General features: G+C 34.2%; 1 long non-coding RNA gene across 2 annotated transcripts; it reads left to right on the top strand.

Annotated features, from left to right (window-relative positions):
• Positions 1-321: 321 nt before the first annotated feature.
• Positions 322-11,187, top strand: LOC117874282. Of its 2 annotated transcripts, XR_004644933.1 has the most exons (4): positions 331-525; positions 1,813-1,862; positions 2,343-2,785; positions 11,099-11,187. It is a non-coding gene; the product is annotated as an uncharacterized LOC117874282 (long non-coding RNA). The 2 variants fall into 2 exon arrangements; XR_004644932.1 differs by having other exon boundaries at positions 322-525; positions 1,813-2,785.
• The last annotated feature ends 1,287 nt before the right edge of the window (positions 11,188-12,474 follow it).

The raw sequence follows: 12,474 nt of genomic DNA, 5'->3' as shown, positions 1-12,474 counted from the left end.
CTTGAAAGCATCTGAGGCGCTGGGAATAAAAATGACAAAAGAAAACCCCAACAAAGCTCTTGAAGAGGGAAACTCGTGTTATAAAGTAATAGAAATCTCTTGTTTAGTTTCATTGCCTCAAAGGTAATAAAATGCATTTTGTAATGATTTGTAAATAAACAATGGGGAGAAAAGAGGGTGAACATTCCAGATTCAGCTTTTAAAGGCAAATAATAGGAAGTAACAAGAGATTTCCCCTTCCCCCCCCGCCCTCCTCCCCTCCAAAGGAGGTTACTCTAAAGGTTTGTTGGCATTTAATTTTTGGTTTCTAGGAAAATGCCTGCTTCACCACAGAGTCTGTTTGTTCTCTCTCTCTCTCTTTTCCACATTGCTTATCTGAATATATAAGCCTGCCCTTTGCTCAGATTTATGGGTTGGGGCAGTGCTGTGTGTATTTACAGTCTCCTGACCTGAAGACCTAGAGCTGAACAAGAGAAGGAGGAAACCAGGGCCCGTTCCATAAACAGAGACAGATATGAGGGGGAGGTAGGAGGCATTGCTAGCACTTAACATTTTTAACTATTTGGTCAAGCAAAGGAATTAGTGATTAGATTTCAGAAAAAGAAAAATGAAAAACATGGATAAAGATTTTGGGAGGAGTAAATTGTGTATATCTGTGTTAGGTTCTGGGTGTTTTCAATACTTGATATCAGGAAAAAATGGCAAGTTATACAGATGATTGTACAATGCTTTCTGGGACAAAATGAAATAAGGAGATGAACAAAACTTATAAATCTCAAAAGCATTTTCATCAGAACTGTGCAACCTTTGGGTTAAACAGAAGTATAATTACAGTTTGAGTAGGCAAATCTCTTAGTCTATATTTATTCAGGTAATTGCCTCAGATTAAGTAAAAAAATTACTTGATTATATTTCTTAGTTTGCATTTATCAGATGGCTTGTAGGTAGAAATTCAGTTCAGATTAGCCTTATATTACAAATGAACCCTGGGAATTACTTGACATCTTGGATGTTAAGTAGCAAAAGTGGCAACAATCTGGAAAATAAATAAATTAATTAAATTAAATGCAACATACGTAAGGTCACAATATAGTATAAGTATATCAACATGATGAACAGCTTTGATGAAAATGGTAAACAAAACCACCTTCTCTTCCTCCAGCTTGTTTTACATTGCAATAAACCACAAACTCTATAACCTATCAGAACATGCTGAGATTTTATGCATCATTTCCAACTTCTATTTGAACATTTGGTTTTAGACCAGTCATGAAATATAAGTAATGGGGGTAAGTGGGGAGGGTTGTTTTTAATAAAAAGCACACTTTATTGTATTTAGTTACCTGTGGGTCCAAAACTCCATAGATGACATGATTTCATTGTAGGTTTTATGTTGGTTTTTTGACTCTGAACAAACATTTGCCATGTGTAATGAATCATAGAAGTTAGTTCAGGCTTAGCTGTTTGAGATGGCCTCATCTGATTAGTATGTATTACTAATAATTCATCAGTAAGTACGCAAATTGAAAGTATAATAAAATACAACTGTATTGTGATGACAATAATACAAAATTGATCAGATGAAGAGAGTTTTATATTTTTAATTACACTTGGACTGCAAGACTCAATGCAAAAAACAATAGGTTAGTCTATGAGAATTACATAAGAAATTTAGCATTAATAGAAACTGAATGAAAACTGCTTATTTAGGAGACATAGGTGATGACTAGCATGAAGACAGGTAGATAATATAATATTAAAGTGATTTCTTACTGTGCTATTTTGTGCTATCTTTTTCTTTTGCTATTTTAGGATAAAATCATTTTTTCTGTGGAAAGAAGTCATACTGGAAGTGGATTCAGGTGAGTAAAAAGTATCTATGAGAATTTGGGGGCGCTATTACAAGGCTGCTAAAATACTTTTTTTTTTATTGGTTCTGCTGATTACCCATTTGCCAATCAAATAATTTTCTTTTCTAATAAGGTGCAGTTCATAGCAACAGTATGTTTGGATGTAACCATTTGAAGCAGAGGCCTAGCTCAGTCTGCCAGAAAAAAAAAAGGCACCACAAAGAACATTGAGATGAATGGCTCTATTTTATGAGCCATAAAAGTTTTATTCATCTTGACACTGAAACAGGTTTAGGCAGTGAGTTGACACGCCTTAAATAAATAAGTGGAATTAATTCCCTAGCTCTTGAAACAATAGAAGCATGCATGTAGCACTGAGAGCTAGCCCATTGTTTCCTGTTGCTGCTTGATATTGATATTATTTGTGTTTTTCTGTGCGGCTTCCTCAGGGGCCTGGTTGATCCACTTCAAATTCTTCCCCTGTTTTATTAGAGGTTGAAAAAGGTTCAAGACCTGGTTGTACCACTGCTCCCACCGACAGCTAAGGAACCAGTTTGGCGTCTGGTTTGTCTGTTGTTTTACTGCTGACCTTCAAATCAACTTTAACCCCTGACCCCTGGAGGCATCTATCATGACAAGAGGCTGTTTAACACAAATGGTGCCCATTTATAGGGGAAGAGAGTCAGAAGATTTCCTTTTTATGAAGAATTTGGTTTTTCACCCCTCTTTTCTCAGTCACCACAGGTGAAATCCCTCCTAGCAGCTGGCTTATGAAATAATGTGAGGGGGGTGGCCCTAATGAGCTGAAAGCACCCTCAGCTGGAGATAAATATATGCAAATGAGATGCACAAACAAAGGAGCCTGGACAGAGAAATATCTGCAATTCCTGCAAAATGCTGCCTGCAGCTAGAAGATGAACAGCTTTGATAAAATGGTAACAAAAAGCACCTTTTTATCCTCCAGCTTGTTTTACATTGCAATAGACCATTGTTATTGTAACCCATCGGAGCATGCAGAGGTTTTCTGCACTGTTTCAAAAAACTGTTTAAACATTTGTTTTAAGGCATTCATGAAATATAATCAATGTGGGGTCAGTATTAATTATTATTATAATATTATTATTTATTATTATTATTTGATTATTATTATTTGTCTTAGATCTTAATGTAGTTATTTTACCTGTTGGTCTTTTTTCTTGTGTTAATGACAATGTTTTGTGGTAATATTTCATATGGGGTGAGTTTTTCTTCTGTAAAATACAGGTTCTTTTAAATTCTATTGGGAGACAATACACACTGACAAGTAGTGAGAATCAGCTTTGGGCGGGGGGGCGCGAGATGCAGACTCTTGAACATTCACGGAGCAGCGCCCAAACAGTCAGCTTTAATGAAGGCAATCAAGTCTGTAAAGCTAATTCAAAGACAGACATGTAACATGCTGATTTTAATAAGCTTTTAAAAGGCAATCTCTAACTTTTAAAAGTCTCCCTTTTTAATTTAATTGGTTTTGGTTCATATATTGCCAGAACAAACACAGCCACTTAAAATATATTTTCAATATGTATAAGTAGCCTATCTAGACAATGTTTTAAATTAGTCCTGTATTTTGAGGGGGAAGCTACTTCAGATGAGTTTAAGAAATTGTCCAAGTTTTAGGTCATATCAAAATAACATATATTTATCTTCAACTGTATTGAGTCAATAAACTTTAATACATATTTTTATCTATAGACATCTTTAAAAATAAACTTATCCTTTCATGCACATACATTTACTTAATAAGGAGATGAGGAAAAAATACAAGACAATATACTGTACCAATACTATTTTAATACTGGCCTGCTAATTTAAGTAAATAGATCATTACGAATTTATAAGAAAAGTATAAACATTATGAAGTTTAAATGGGTTAGTTCAGTTTTTAGTCAACACTTTAACTCCAGTTTTTGTAACTGACAAAAAGTAAAAACCCAGAAATATTAATCTTTTATTGTGTTCACTTACACGGCTTTGACACTTACGGATGTTATACCAGATTTCCCAATGTCAAGCAGATTTCCTAATTTTTAGTAGATCTCTCCTGTTGCATTTTAGGGCCAGATTAGGGAGTATTAAACTTAATTTTTGTAGCTGTCCACGAGAAAAAAATATTTATATATAATTTTATGAACCTAAAATATCATACAAACGTCTCCTGTAGGAATTAGAGTTGCATCAAGTTCAGAATTTCAAGAGTTAACAGAAACTTAGTTATGTTATGAAGGTTTTCTCCTCAAGCCCAGGTTCGAAGCAGCATAATTACGTTCAACTGCTGTTGTTTGGAAAGGGCAAACAGCATCTTAGGCACAGAACAATGAAATTACAGCTGAGATTTAGGTTAGCAAAAGCCGTCTTCTGCAGGCTTTTATGATTCATTATTTCCCATTAAATACAGTATTAGAAGTGTACACCAGATAGCTCATGGTTGCTGCTCTCAGAGCACATTATCTATATTACACAGGTCTGGGGAGCAGAATTAGAAAACTTTGGGGGAATGAGCAATATGTGTTTGCTGATAGAAGTACCATATGGCTCATCTTCCTCAATTGCTTTCATTGCGACTCTGATGCTGGAGAAATTAAAGTTTTATTTGATGTGGCACAGCTTAATGAACTGTCTTCTGTTAGGAAAATTGAATATGTTTCCTGTTATTTGAGCACAGAGCCCTCATGGTTTTGGCTGACGAGGAATGCATTATGTATTGTTTATTTAGCGTTTTAAAAACAAAAGCAAGATAGTGTAGGTAAAATTGATTACTGGAGGATTATATCATATAATCACATTTTTCTTCTCTCTCTTTTTTTTTTTTTAATTTACAGTTCTGCTTATTATTTGAATGACAAGATCATTGTAGATCTCCGATACACAGTAGATGGTCTATGTTTTCTCAAAAAGCAGCATAATTTTTAAAGCTTGTGAAATAATATTTAGGAAGAAAATACACTTACATGAATATAAGTATGATTGCGCAACTTCCAGCAGGCCTCTCTGCAAGCTCTGGATGTTTCAACAGTAGGTTTTTGTGCATTGTCATTATTTTAATTTTAAAGGAATCTCTCTGGCTTTTTGTTAACTAGATGACACAATAAAAAAAAAGCGGGGGGGATATAGACTTTGGTAACAGAAAGCCCCCAGTTTTGAATTTCTGTGACACATCTGTTGACTATATAACAATGTTGTCAAGAATACGCTTAGTTACAACAAGGTTGAAACTGAAGGGGAAGGGGTAGCTATATAAGCTATACTACATAGAACACAGCCCAGATTCTCTGCTGGCATAACTCCATTCAGGTCAACTGAGTTACGGCAACAGAGAACTTGGTCCCATTAATTCAGCATGAAAATGTAAATAATAATAGCTAAAACGATGGAAGGAAATTATATTTACCACTTAGTATATATATTTTAACAAAGCGATTGAGACACCAGTTCTGTATTAACAAGAGTAAATCAAATAATTCTAGGAAATATACAGATACATTAATTTTAATATTGGTCTGGTTTTGTGGGAAGGGAGCTATTTTGTACTTCTGAAAATGAAAATCTGAAACATTCCCAGAGCATTTTATCCTCACAAATTCACCTTTTAATCACTGAAAATATTTTCCATCCCCTTACACACTTCTCTACCAACAGCTTAAGGATATTGATCTTCAAGAAGAAAAAATGAAGACAAGAAAAAAATTAAAAAACTGTTCAGATGAAGCAACTCTTTTTCCTGACACATATGCCATTCTGACAAAAAGGCAATTTGTCTTGTGTACTCTGTGATGTTTTGAGGATTCTGGCACATGTGCGTGTTAAACAAACTCCTCTTGGAATCTAAATACTGTCTGTTAAAAGAGACGCTTCCAATGTGTTTGTAGACCCTGGGCCAAGTCCTGCCGTCCTCACTCAGGCAAAATTCCCATTGACGTCAGGAGGACTTCTGCTTGTGTGAAGACTGTAAGATTTTGCAAACAAAACAAAAAAACCCACTGGCATGAGAAGGGGAGGATATTGTTATTGAAAATGTTGTGGAGTAAAGCAGGAAGCAGTGTCTGCACAAACACTGACTGTAAATATTTTCCATTCTGTATTGCTCCTCAAACAGTTCCCTGTAGTATTTTCATATGATCTCAAAAATAAATAAATTATAGTTGGGGATGGGTGGGTGGGAATTACATTGTAACCCATGCAGAAACCACTAAAACATCATTTTTAGCCAGATATATTTCCTGGAGAAGAAAATGGTACATTTTTATGAAACGCTGTTCCATGACAGGAACCTCCTTTGAGGAACACCATTATGCATTGTTATCAGCATGGCGTAATTTGACTGTTGACAAAGTATCTGTGGCAGTGAGAATGAAAGCAGTTAGAAGTGTGGCGGATTGTAATCAAGAAGATGCTTAGCTGTGCAACACTGCATCTTGAGCAGATTTGAATCAACATTGCCTTGAGGGGACATGCACATACAAAAAAAGTCCATTAATTTTTAGTGGGAAAATTAGAGTGGCACTTGATGAAGTGAAATTTGACATGCGTTAATTGCTCCGCAGCTCTCCTAATTAGAGATTTTCAAATTCTTTTACTGCTGTCAGACTGATGCCACATTGTCTTGCTGGACAAACAGTAAAATTGCAAATTGGTCTTATCAAGAAGTGGTATTTAGGGATACTGGACTTTTTTTGGTTTTGGTGGAATTGTGGCCTACTAGAAAAATACGTCTTACTATACTCCTTCCTAAGGAATAAGAATAAATTTAGTTGGGCTAGTAAAACCTGTATCCAAAAGGAAAAGGGGCATACGCTAAAATGGTTTGATCTTTTCTAAATATATTACTTGTGTAGCTTCTGAGAGATGATTATTTTTATAACGAAATAATTAAACAAATCTAATGATTTTTAATGTGCATTGTATTCCGCTTTGTGATGGAAACTTGAGATCAGGGAATGGAATTCACATTCCTGTTTACCTTTTCACAGGGCCTAAATCATAAAATAGCAAGACGGCGTTGCGCCCCTTCATATCAAAAAGTGATTATAATATTGTACAAACATGAGTATTGTGCTGAATCTGAAATGATGATTTTTGGCTTCTTTTTTTCTAGTCCCCTCTTCTTCTTCTCTGACCTCCCACTATACCTCCTCCCTGGCTTAGCCTTTGACCCTCGCTTAATTCATTAACATATTGAATTTTTTCAATTTTCCATTTTCTTGCAATAACAATATTAATGCCAGGGCCAAAGCTTGATTGGAGCTAAATTACTTGTTACCTGCTGGCATTTATTTATATGGCATTGAATTATAAAGCTTTGCTATTGTCATGCCTTGGGCGAATTGTTTATGACACCAGTAATAGGAGTAATTGTTATTGTTGAAATTACCTGTCAGCTACCCATAGCAGTGGCCCTTGTCCCACTGACAAATAGTGACAGGGGAGAGGGATTCTCCACGCGTCCTCCTGATGACTTCTCCTCTGATAATAAGGAGTGCAGGGCCTCTGATAATTTGCCTGTCACTGTTGAGTGCAGCTCAGAGAGAGTTGGCCAAATTGTTGTCATTCACTTTGACAAAGACAGCAAAATGCTCTGGTGCAGGAGGAGGATTATCAAAATAAATGAAATCGCTTACACATCTTTTGTTTGGCGCGGGGTTTTTTGGTCCGAAATTGCCTAGCTTTATATGAGAGTTGTAAAATTGGCATACATTTCGTATTGCTATTGCTACATATGTTTTTGGAGGGTGGGGGTCTCACAAAAGGCTGTTGAAATTTGCTTTCTGATTAAGGAATACACACAGAGACAATGGTTTGAGACTAAATTCACCTTCACAATTATAAGGGGAAATGACTGCTTTTTTTTTTTTTTTAAGTAAATTGATTTTTTTCTTTAAACTGTTCTCCTGATTAACTTTTTAAAAAAATCTTTTTATAACTATAAGTCAAATGCTGAAACAATAGAGGATATCCAAATTGAACAGTAAATTGAAAAGTGCAAACCTCCAGCTCCTTAAGTCAGCTATGTGGCCTTATGCTAGAGTAACTATAACTATTACATTATAATCTGAATTTTTTTTTTACCTAGAAATACTATTTCCTCTAGAGAAGGAGCTTCAGTGTCTACTAAGATAAGTTCAATTTGTTTTCCGCCATGGAAGATCCGTTATAACAAGGTTCCAGGAGAACTTAAGAGCCAACACTACTTACCAATTTGTATATTTAAAAAAAAATGCTGGCATTTTAAAATTCTGTCCCTGAATCCTGTGACTTTATTGACTTGGGTGTGTGGGAAGTGAGGTGGGAAGGAAGTCCATACCTGACAGGCTGTCTACCAATCAGATCATGCCGTTACTGAGAAATAAACAAGCATTTTCACCATCACAGCACAGTCGTGAGCTCATACTAACGGAACGGTTCAGTTATAAACACTGTGAGGATGTTCTGAATTTAGTTTCATAAACACTTCGTGTCCTACCACATACAAAAAATCATTAACACTATATCTTTAACTTATTTTATAATGGCAATAATTACTTCCTTATTGGTCTCTACCAATCAGGTAATGACCAGCTAGAGCATTAAACACCTTCTGCTTTACCCTGGGCTCTTCACTCCTTTAGCTAGTCATTATCTGATCAGCACAGCCTCCAAACAAGTCACTATTGCATAATTTTATTGACTTTAACAATGTGGCTTTGTCCACATAAATATCTGCAGATGATAGCATGCTGTGCATAGCTGAGTCATACATCTATTTACATTGATGCATGTTCTAATAATAATTTGGTTCAAATCTCATTGCTGAGGTTTAATGTAGGTGTTGAATAAATCCACTGAATTTGACTAAAACATGAACATAACACAGACAAATAAAATGTTTCACTCTTAGCCATACTGTGCAAACAAATAATTTAGCAAAATTATCAGATTCTTTGATCTTTCCATGAAGCAAGTGCAACCAATGTTTTAAAAGCAGACAACCAAATTTAGAAGGGCTTGAATAATTGATACACCAATGTGACAGTAGATAAAAACTTATGTTTCTAATCATTCAAAACTGTTTCCCCCTAAATGAAGTCTCTTTGTTTGCAGTTAAATATTCTGAAGACGCCTGTTTAACCAGTTGAAAATCGTGATACTATTAAGAGGTTATCCTTAGTTATAAAAAGACTCCAACACCCCTAGGAATGTGATCTCCTTTGCAGATAATTTTAAAGAATGTGGCATGCTCCTGCTTTGTCTGGAGAGAGTCATATTAGTGATCCCAAGAGAGAAAAATAACACAGATTTTAAAATGAAGATATTTAAAATGTGTAACATTTCAGTGTTACTGTAACCTAGCATTTTATGTTCATCCTATAAAGCTTAAATTAAGCCTCCTAGGAATGGCTGTGTATCTCTTGCTGCCGGTTTTGTCTAAAAACAAAATACACTTTAAATGGAAATGTTACAGTACAAGAGTACAGGTTAACACTCAATCATAATTGTACTCTCTATTTTCTCTCTTCATTTCAAAACATAGGCCCAGGGAAAGGATAATGGATCTTTAAATTCAAGCTCATCTGAAATGTAAACTTTTAGCAAATAGCTATTGCTTATAAAGCTGAATATAGTGACTGGCAGCAAATTCTTTTTTTTTTCTTGTCCGTGTAACATTTTGAAATACTCATCAGTGTCAAGTGAAACTGCACGAATCGCTGTTGCTATTCTAAATAAGGCAGAGCAATGTTAAGAAAAACGTCAAAAAAAAATCTCAATGGATTAAAATTACACTTCTGTACCATGTCAGTGCTGATGGCAAACCTTAATGTTTTGCATAATTTCAAAGGATACTCTTCATAAAACATTCAATACATAAACAGGTTGTGGGGTTTTGTTTTCAACATCTAAGATCACAATTGATGGTAATAGGCAATATTAATTGTTTTTAAATCCTGTTATTCTTTAAAATGCATTTTGTGGTTACAGATTATAAATAAAATCAAAAGAACTGGGCTGCAGTTTCACACCAATATGCAACCTAGAAACAAAAAGCCATTTTCCAGTCTCTCTCTCTCTCTTTTCTTTTTAGTCACTTACACGAGTTTTCTGAATAAACTGGATTAACTGTATTTAAAACAGGAGATAGAGAGCCGATTTTTATTGCATTAAAACATTATTCAGGGTATCCACAATCTTATAAATACATTTATGGCTGGCTCTAATCTTTCATATTTTTGGCATTTCATAGTTTAAGGAAAATAATCATATAGCAATAAAAATATGGAATGAGTAATTAATGGAGAAAATATTAAGACAAACAATATTTTATAATATTTTCTGGCCGAATGTTGAAAACCTGCTGTGATGTTTTTGTTTTAGTTTTGCAACAGTATTATAAACCTATGATACAATTACTAATTTAACTGAGATATAGTTTATTACATTAGAATGGAAAAAATACAATGCATACAGCAAACAGAAGCTATATTAAAAAATCATGGCAATATTGTGATCAGAAGACCAAGGTTGATATCAGCTAAATTTCAATGTATTTTTTCAAAAACAGGTACAAAAAAAAAAAAATTAGACAAATTTGCCTCTTAACCTTTAAAGATTTCCTGCTATTCCTGTATGTCCTTTATTACATTAATTTTTTATTTAAATTACACCATTAACTGGATATGAATTTATCAAGAATACATATATTGATTTATAAAACAGTATCATTAATTATTATAATAGCTAGATGTAGCTGATATTACAAAGCCATTTAAAGGTTTTTAATATAACTTGGACATACATAGATAGATAGACATTATGGACAAGACTACAATTTAAACTGGCGACCAGCAGTTAATGAAATCCTTGATTTATCTTCTAGTTTACAGATTGATTATATTGTTGCTTTGTAACATTATTTATATTATGTCATTTTTCAAAGGATGCCTTTTTTTAAAAAAAGCTAAATAAAATATTCAGTCAATTCTCCAAGCAGATTTTGTTTTCTATATTTTAAATGCTGGTGATAATAACTGGACTATATGAGTTTTTGAGACTTATCATTGCCACAGAAGAGTTGGTTATCCTGTTGGTAGCTCTATTTGCATAGGCACAATTTCACATATTCATCTGCTTGAAATAAACAAAGGCCCTTTTTTCAATAGCATTATGTTTATTTCATAAAACATACAATTAACAAAATGCCTTTCTGATGTAGATATTTTTAGACTTTTTATTTTTTTAAGGTGCGGGAGAAACGGGACTTACCCTAATGCTGCAAAGCAGGCAGTCACGGAGAACATTTGTGTTTAAAATGCAATCTGAAGAAAAAAAGAAGAAGAAGAAATAAGGAATTATATAAACAAACAACAGTATGACACTTTCAAGTTACTTCTACAATGTTAATTGATTAATACATTGAAAGTATAAATCTTTTCACATTGTTCTTGAGGGGCTATGTCTCTTGACTCTTTATTTATATCACTTATTCTTGTCTGGCAACATATGTTACCGATTTATTATAGTATTTTACTGTTAGCTAGACAAATCTAAGGGCTAGCTGAAAAGGGTAGTTTCATCTGATGAGTTTAACAACAATTGCAGGGCATCCTTTAGGGTGAGCCAATAGGCTCTTTTGAAGCTATAATACTCACTATTAACCATTTTGATGCTGAAATATTTTTATTGCTAAAGTTTGGTCTTTCTACATGTGTGCCTCTTTTTGTTTCAAATATATACAAAACTACATATACATCATTGTTTGGCCAACATTCACCTAACAAATGGTTTTCCTGTATGTATCTCAGACCATCTTGCAAGTTATTGACATATATTAGAAGTTTGTATTGAAAAAAATAAGTATTCGGACCGATGGGAAACATATTTTAGTGAACAGTCATCAACTAATTCTATACTGCATTACAAATGCAAACAAATATTAATTTGTGTTTAAGCACTCAAAATTTCTCTAGTATAGTTAGTTACTGACAATCAGAAAGAGAATTCTTAGAATTTTTTCCTACCAAGAATGCACCCTATAAAATGTAAATTTTTGAGTGGATGCACCAACAATTAACAAAATCTTGAGTAAATTAATGGTCCAGCCAGGTTTGTGTTTTACTTCTACATGTAATGTTTAAATGACTTGTTCTGAAATAAAATATTGACTTTCCCAGCTTTGTTCTTTATTAATTTTGAATTGAAAGTAACACAAACAGCCTTGTTTCCGTGAGGAGAAATGTCTTCTTTCCTGTTCTGATTTTCAAAATGTCAGATTTTAACCATCAAAGATAAGTTCATTTATTTATAAAAATTGAAATGAGCACCGATACATTAATAAATAACATTTCAGAGTCTTGGGGGAGGGGGGGAGAACACTGTCGTCCTACAAAAAGAAATAGGATTGAAAAGTAACTGCTCCAAACTGGTTAACACAACTAGACTACCCTTTTTGATATTCAGATAACAGGGGTTTGACTCAAGGCCAAAATAAGCCTGAAAGTTTTTTCAGTGCTGAAACTCCATCTTGAATGTCTAGCAGCCAACAGGTTCCCAGAGCCTACCAGTTGTGTGGACATATTTAGTAATAGCATATTACATCTGTAAATCTCAATCCCTGGCA

Source organism: Trachemys scripta, chromosome 3 (assembly GCF_013100865.1).
Source record: "Trachemys scripta elegans isolate TJP31775 chromosome 3, CAS_Tse_1.0, whole genome shotgun sequence".
NCBI lineage: Eukaryota > Metazoa > Chordata > Testudines > Emydidae > Trachemys > Trachemys scripta.
The sequence above is the reverse complement of the archived record's forward strand: the minus strand, read 5'-3'. Positions and strand labels throughout refer to the sequence as shown.